Source organism: Berghia stephanieae, chromosome 2, assembly GCF_034508935.2.
Source record: "Berghia stephanieae isolate SIO BIC M18660-M18661 chromosome 2, UCSD_Bste_1.3, whole genome shotgun sequence".
Taxonomy (NCBI): domain Eukaryota; kingdom Metazoa; phylum Mollusca; class Gastropoda; order Nudibranchia; family Aeolidiidae; genus Berghia; species Berghia stephanieae.
The window spans coordinates 31,720,436-31,729,478 of NC_088361.1; positions in this window are offsets into that span (position 1 = coordinate 31,720,436).

The window sequence follows — 9,043 nt, forward strand, 5'->3', positions numbered from 1 at the left end:
TCACTGAACTGTATTAACCTGACTATAAACGTTCATGGATACACACAGTTTTGTGTGTTGGTCCGTTATACTTCCGGATGGCAATGTTATGAGCTTCTTAGCCAAGCGCATACTATCTATAAACGTTCAAGGTTACATATAGATAGAATGCGCTTGGCCAAGGAGTTCACAACATTGCCATCCGGAAGTATAACGGACCAACACACAAACTCTGTGTAACCATGAACTTTTATAGTCTGGTTAATACAGTTTAGTGAGAACAACTCACAAACGCGGATGGCAAAAACAATAACAAAGGCCTGAGTGACGTCATCTGCATACTATCTATAGATAGATTGAAGATGACTTCACTCAAGCCTTTGTTATTGTATTTTGCCATCCGCGTTTATGAGTAATGCTCACCGAACTGTCTTAACCTAACTATAAACGTTCATGGATACACACAGTTTTGTGTGTTGGTCCGTTATACTTCCGGATGGCAATGTTATGAGCTTCTTTGCCAAGTGCATACTATCTATAGTTTTGTGAGGTGGTCTGTTATAGATAGTTCGAAGATGACGTCAATCAGGTCTTTGTTATTGTTTTTTGTCATCCGTGTTTATGAGTAATGCTCACTGAACTGTATCAACCCGACTATAAACGTTCATGGATACACGCAGTTTTGTGTGTTGATACGTTATACTTCCGGATGGCAATGTTATGAGCTTCTTAGCCAAGTGCATACTATCTATAGTTTTGTGAGGTGGCTGTTATACTCCCGGGTTACAATGTTTTGAGTTTCTTATGCAAGCGCAGATTATCTGTAAACGTTCAAGGTTACACTGGAGACTAAAATGAAGATATGGAGACAGAAAACTCGGGGACTCCTTCCGTATGTGGGTGTTCAATGTCAAGTCGGTAAACATGGTATTTGTGTGTTGATGGTATGTGCTTAAATATAATACACACCATATCTTCCCGCTATATATATATCGTACAAATACACTAAAAGTTTATTGATACTCTGCGATCAGCTAAAAAGCTTACAACAATCATCCAGCAGGATATAGATAGTATGCGCTTGGCTAAGAAGCTCACAACAATTACCATCCGGAAGTAAACGGACCAACACACAGATAAGGTGTGTAACCTTGAACGTTTATAGTCTTGTTAATAAAGTTTAGTGAGAATTACTCATTAACCCGGACGGCAAAACACAATAACAAAGACCTGAGTGACGTCAACTTCGAACTATCTATATCATATCAAATGTTACTGCTGTTGGCTTGGGACCCTTGTAAAGCGCTTTGAGCAGATATTAATGTTGATATTGCTCTTCCAAAAAGCGCATGTTTCTTTCCGTCGTAAAATCAACAATATAGAGAGTCTTTGCTTGGCTAAGAAATTCACAACATTGCCACCCGAAAGTATAACGGTTCAACACACAAAACTATGTGTAACATTGAACGTTTATAGTTTGGTTGATACAGTTTAGTGAAAATTACTCATAAACATGGATGGCAAAAAACAATAACAAAGACTCGAGTGACGTTAACGAGTGACTTCGTTCTATCTATAATCTGGTCAATAACGTTTAATGAGAATTACTCATAAACATGGATGGCAAAAAAAAACAGTAACAAAGACAGGAGTGACGTCGCTGCGTTCTATCTATTGGAGGAACTGCAACTCCATTAATGGACTATACATAAGAAAAGAAAAGATGAGAGAAAACATTAAAAGATTACATTGTGGGGAATAAGATTGAAAAAGATCAAAATTGTACCTGAAGAGGATGTTATTGAGATAAATAATTTCTACATTTAGCACAATTACTTTTTCTCTCTCCATAATATGTTATATAATAAATGCAACCCAGAACATTTTTGGGTAGCCCTGTTCGTTGCATAAGCACTGAAGGTCGGCTAGACACTTTTTAAGAACTAGTAAAAAGCCCGCAATTTCGCGGGGAAAGAACTATTTTCATTCGATATTGTACTCATCATCATTTAATGAGGGCAGATTGGTAAACAACGTTGTCTGTGTAATTTGGTATATCTTCGGTTGATTTTTCTGTGTGGCCCAATAATATATTTAATAATATATTCCCTCAACTAACCCCAAGAAAAAATTAAACCTAGTACCTTTAATTAACCCCAATAGGAAAAACAAACACCCTAGCACTTTAATAATACTTATGACTAACCCTAAAAGGAAAAAAAATCATCCGATCTCGAGCTTACCCTAATAGAAAAAATCATGACAAATTGAATAACGCCTGACAAAAGATCAAAGGTGAAAATACAAATTTAAAGAATACTGGGGATGTAGGAGCTTTCGGAATGTCTCCCCTTTACTTAACTTATGGAAAAACAAACTTCCTAGCACCTTTAATAAGACTTATGACTTACCTCTCGAGCTAACCCTAATAGAAAAAAAAAAAACAACTCTCGGACTGCTTTGCACTACCTTTCAATATTTAACAAATCAAAATGGCGGCTGAAAATCAAAACAATGGTCAAATTAAGAAATTTTAAACTTTCACAGATCTATCAAGGTTTGTTCTAGAGTTTTTAAAATACTTCTAGATATAATGACAAATTGAATAAATAAATGCCTTACAAAATATCAACGGTGAAAATACAAATCTAAAGAATACTGGGGATGTAGGAGCTTTCGGAATGTCTCCCCTTTACTTAACTTATGGGAAAACAAACATCCTAGCACCTTTACTAAAACTTATGACTAACCTTAATAGAAAAAGAAATACCCTCTATCTCGAGCTAACCCTAATAGTAAAAAAAGAATCAAAATGGCGACTGAAATACCTTCATGTGATCAAGTGAATAATATCACTATGAATGCCACGATTTGCTGAAAAATGCCAACACCTACACACACATGTATACACCACACACAACACACACACACAAACACACACACACACACACAAACATACACGCAATTAGAATATACATAACAACACTGATTACCGCTAAATCAACAACACAACGGAAGTATTATTAATACTTTATGTCATAAATAGATGACGCAAATTGACAACTTTTTACAGTGTCAAAATTAGTTGATTTTGGGAGTCAAGTGTCGTCGTTGGTACATATTTTATGATATCTGTTTGACTCAACGAACTTTCAAACTGACTTTAAATTATAAAAGGAAATCAAGTTATCTGTTTATCTATCTGGAAAAAATACATTTCTAATTTTCAAATCTTTCAGTATAGTTGTGCGCCGTATCAATTTTTTTATTGACTCAAATAAGCACAATGTTCTCCACAATGCTATATTTTTAAAGAAAGGATACGGCCTGAAGGACGAATAGACACTCCGAACATTTTTAACGCACTCTCATGGAGATAATACTTAGAAATGTTGAATTGAATTCCGGGTTCGATGATTGTTTATGCAGTATTTGTTTGTGACGGACACAAATCTGAAAAGCAGAAAGAAATGTTTAAGGGAGACGTACAAAGGCCACAAGCATTAATCTTTTCTTAGAATCGATTCTGACTCAACTGTCAAGAGAGGAGGGGGCAGGGGTGATAAATGTTTAATGACGTAATTGCAAGGTAAAAAAGGGGGAAAGGGAGGGGATGGGGGTAGGGGCATTTTATTTTCTAATTTATTGATGGGGCATATTTTATTAAATTGTGAAGCGGACTAACCGGTTTAAGTCTGTGCAGATTTGATTTTTATTTCCTTTGGCTCTCCTATCCAACTGGCAATGATTGCGTCTGCTAAATCCGATACACTCGGGTACTGTGTAGGTGGTAGCAAGCAAATTGTTACTGTCCGTTTAACACTACAGAAACGGGTGCACGATAGCCGAGTGGGTAATGTTCGGGATTCAGGGGTCGCTGTTGGCATCTATTTTTTACTTGAGCTAAGAATCTTAGTGCGGCTCGGTACAACTGCTTTCGCTCTTGGTTATATTATATTATTTTATTTATTTATTTTTGTCATATGCATGAACACTGTTCATGGTGCCAACTGACTTCTCTTTAATCTGAATCCCAAAATTGGAAATCAACATTTTTAAAAATTCTAATAGAATTATTTCAAGAGAATTTGAATTTCCACTTGATATTTTGACAGCTTACGGTCACAGAAAAGTGACCACATCTCTGTTTCCGATGATCCAAATGTCACCATATAAACAAACACTGCCGTAAATTATCATTTGAAGGAGTCTCGGGTTTAATACTTTTTGGCAAGTGCCTAAGTTGCTGGTCATGTTAATTTATGAAATAAACGGTTATTTTTTGTAATAATGTGAAAACGTATTTTAAATTCAGTTTACGGCTGTTTACGGCGGACACAAAACTAAATATTCGTCAGAAGTAATGCTAGCATTGGAGGTAAAACAATTTTGACTATGGCCACAAATATGTTTGTTTGTTTTGTTTTTAAGGGTTTTACGACGCTTGCAACATATTAAGTTCATATCAGTGCTAGTGAAAAGGAAGAAAACGGGGCCTAGTAAAAAGTTCAAGAATTATAATTAAAGCACTGAAGATAAGGTGAAACAAAGGGGAATTGGTTCAAATAGGAACCAGATGTAGATTCCAAGAGCACGCTATCAAAGTACTTAGTTGGAAATCACATTAACGTCTCATCCAGACACAAGCATAGTTCCCCACTAAGAGGAACACACTCCAAATGTTTACAAATCATATATAATATGCACTAAACATACTTCAGTGCATAACAGAGAGATGATTTACAAGACAAAAAATATAATCTCCAAAACTCTATACATTCGACTGCTTCCCTCACAGCTAGCGTATCCGGTCAGGACCAGGACAAAACCAAATAATCTCATCCCAAGACGTAGACAGAAAACTTGTTGGAGAACAGATATAGGCGGGTAGAAGACACAGTATGTACCTCCCTGCCCACTGTGGGAAGTCAGGAACTCCACCCAGCCTTCATTATTTAAACACACAAATTCATTGTAAAGCTTTATGAATGCATCATTTAGAAGTAACTAAGTAAGCACCAGAGAGTTTTGCCACACATTTACGTTCTGTGCATGATCCTGGCCTCCATTAATATGATTCAATAGTCTGATGTCATGTCCGTCCAGCAACGAGCAGCTTGGTTCTAAACAGAGAAAATCGGTACTTTTTATTCTTCATGCTGGCTAGAACTTTTTCACATGTTGTGTGATCAGAATGCATAAAAGTCAAAACATGATCAGATTTATAATGTTTTTTTTTCTCCTCTGGATACACTGTTATGTTCATCGGAGAAGTATTTCATAAGGGTGTCCGCCATTGTTCCGGTTGTTTAAAACCAGTTACTAAGTTACAATGCGCCATTACGAGGGAAGTGACGTCACGACTGTTGAACCCTATTTAGGACGATAAAAGGAAGCCACAGCCACAGTTATCGGTCTGTTTACTTCAATGCTTACAATCTAATCCCGAGGAACTGTACCGACACGTAGACTGATAAAATAAAATAACAAATTATAAATGAGGCCAGAAAACTTTTAGTCATGTAATCGATCGATGAAAATGTCTAAAAAACCTTCTTATGAAACGTCTTAAAACTTGACATACAAACAGAATTTGTGACCTACACCTTCAAACCGGTATTATATCGGGTGGATCCAGATGTCAAGAAATGATTTTTACTAATTAACTGCCATACTCTGGGAAAACTCGAATTAAAAATTTGTCCAGAAACCGCGTCCTTCAAATATCGATTGATTTAAATGACCCTCAAATTGGCAAAACTCTCAAACTTGGGACTTCGCGAAGTCGCAGGTTTGAGAGATTTGCCAAGATGTTTTCCATGAAGGACGAGTTTTCTGGCCAAATTTTAGATACGGCTGGTTTTTTTTTTCATAGCACGGCGGTTAACTCGTGAGCTGGGTGTTGTGTCTTGTTATTTAATAGCTATATTATGATTAGTAATCTTATTTTGTCTTTCACATGGAGAAATCATCAAGCCCTTTTGAAAATATTGTTTCCTCACGAGTTGTCCTACTCTTCAACAGTCGTAACGTCACTTCCTTCCTAATGACGCATGGTAACTTAGTAACACTGGCTCTAAACTATTGGAACAATGGCGGACGCCCGTATGAAATATTTCTCCGGCGAGCATAAAAGCGTATCTAGGGGGGAAAAATGAAAAGTTATAGCCAGCATGAAGAATAACAAGTAATGATTTTCTTTCTTTAGAACCAAGATGGCCGCCGTTGCCGGGCAGCGTGACATCAGACTACTGAATCCAATTGGGGTCGTTGCGTTGGACGAGAAGGGAAGAGAATAATGACACACCATTATCATGATGTGACAAACGCATTCCATTCCCATTATGTACAAGGTTGTTTGGATTGGGTGAAAAGTTCCCGAGGATCATTTGTGTGAATATGGTTTATCGTGGAGTAGTTTAGTATCCACACACACAACACACACAAACACACACACACATGTATATATATATATATATATATATATATATATATATATATATATATATATATATATATATATAATGAGAATAAAAGGAGAATATTAATATAACTTAAGCTCCCTCAATAGTAGAGCACGCTATAGCTTCATGAACACAAATATCTCATGAACACACACACACACACACACATATATATATATATATATATATATATATATATATATATATATATATATGCATATATATATATATATATATAATATATATGTGTGTGTGTGTGCGTGTGAGTGTGTTGGTGAATGGATGGGCTGGGGCGCGTGCGTATAGACCTAGGTCAAATCCCACGAACTATTGCAAATTACGAAATGTGTTCACCTATCCATCCCCAACCCTTAGCCCAGCCCTCCCCCCCCCCCCACACACACGAACACACACACACACACACACACACATATATATATATATATGTGTGTGTGTGTGTGTGTGTGTGTGTGTATGTAGGTGTGTGGGCGGGGCTGTGGGCTGGGGCTAAGGGTTGGGGATGGATAGGTGAACACATTTCGTAATTTGCAATAGTTCGTGGGACTTGACCGAGGTTTATACACAGGCCTTTTGAATACAATGTTATCCCCAACTTAAAATGACTTGACCGAGGTTTATACACAGGCCTTTTGAATACAATGTTATTCCCAACTTAAAATGATCTTAAACAAGTCTCGACAGCGAGGGGACCAAATAATTAAGTAATTAAGGCATTCTCTTGTAACCAGAGCATACACACCTGGACTGAAATCCTGTTGTTCAAGCTCCTCTTCATGCAATCTCGTTTGTTTTTTTCTTGTACACGATTACATACTTGCGATCACATTTAAAATCGTCGTTACTTTTTTATCCATTGGCGTAGGCGTAATGATTTTCCACTGAGTTGTTTACCATTAGCATACCTGTGTACCGATAGTTGATGTTTTTGTTTTTGACCTGAAATTCGCTCACCACGTCGCGCACTTGCTAAAATGACATTTTAGCAGGACGTGTGTAGATTAATTTATTTTGCTATTCGTGTCTTCTTGAAACATTTTCAAGGCAGGAAAACACAATGCAAAATGACATCTATTAATCTATGCGATGTCACGACTTAGTTAATAATAACATGCTCGTGCCATTGGTCATCTTCAAGCTGGACAGCCTGTGACCAATGTCGCAAGAATGATTAATATCACAAGGAGAAGTGTACATTCGTTAGTCCCTTACCGTTTGTGTCATTTCAAATCGATCCACTAACGAATTTTCCTCCTATTTGAAGGAGGAATTTTCTGGCCAAATTTTAAAAATGTGTGTTAAAAAAAAAGAATACTGTAGTGCAAACAGTTTTCTCTCTGGTAATAGTCTGTTCATCAAGTACAAGGATTTAATGTTTTGTCCTACATAATTCTGAAGGGTTGTCGTCGTCATCGTTGGAACGGAGAAACCCCAAGTGGCTCGATGTAAAACTCATCAAATTCCCACTTGTGTTATCAATTACAATTATCAGCATGTTACAAGCTTTATCAGTGACGCAAGTTACAAAGTCCAGGTAAATAACGGACTTGGAAAACTTGGGACAATGAAATGTTTTCTTCCAGGAAGTAAAAAATGATAATGATGATAATATTGTTGATATTTGATGGGCAATTTGGCAAAGCAGTGGTTTTCGCCTGGCAACCCAAAAGTAGAGAGTTCATGTGGCCTCGAGTAAGCCATTTTGTCCTAGCCAGTATTCACATAGTCGAAGGACTTTATTCATAGAGCGAACCACAATGTTTTTCATCTCCTTGAACTGGAAAAAAATTCCTTCCATATCGATGAAAATAATTTCCATTCTATCACCCAAATTGTTCTTTTCGGCATATATATATATTATTTTTAAAAAGATTTACCACAATGTTTGAGTCAGTCTACATCGATGTTTCAGTCCTAATCAGCCATCGTCAGGACTGTGTGTTACATGAGTTTGGTTTGTTGTCTGTTGTTGTTTGTTGAAGTGGTTGAAGCGTTGAAGTTATATATATATATATATATATATATATATATATATATATATATATATATATATATATATATATATATATATATATAATATACATATATATATATATATATATATATATCATATACATATAATATATATATATATATATATATATATATATATATATATATATGTGTGTGTGTGTGTGGGTGGGTGGGTGTGTGTGTGTGTGTCGCGTTTTTACACTCAAACACTCTCTAACACTCCACCACCACAATCACCGCCAATACCACCACCATCACAACCGCCGTCCTCAACGTGTATCATTACCTAGGAATGCGTCACCCTTTATTTGCAGTCATAAACCGTCTCACCCATTTTATATCAGGAGGAGGATAAAGTTTTAATGGAACTTTTATATAGCGCAATATCCACTAAACGTGCTCAAAGCGCTTTACAAGGTGTCCCGGGCCAACAGCAACACTTAACATTTAGGACGGGACACGACGCCTGTTAGGCGATAATACAATTTTTTTTCGGACAGAGACAAGGCTGTTAACGGCCAGGTGCTCAACTATGCGCCGAGCGAAGCTCGAACTCAGGACCTTCCGAT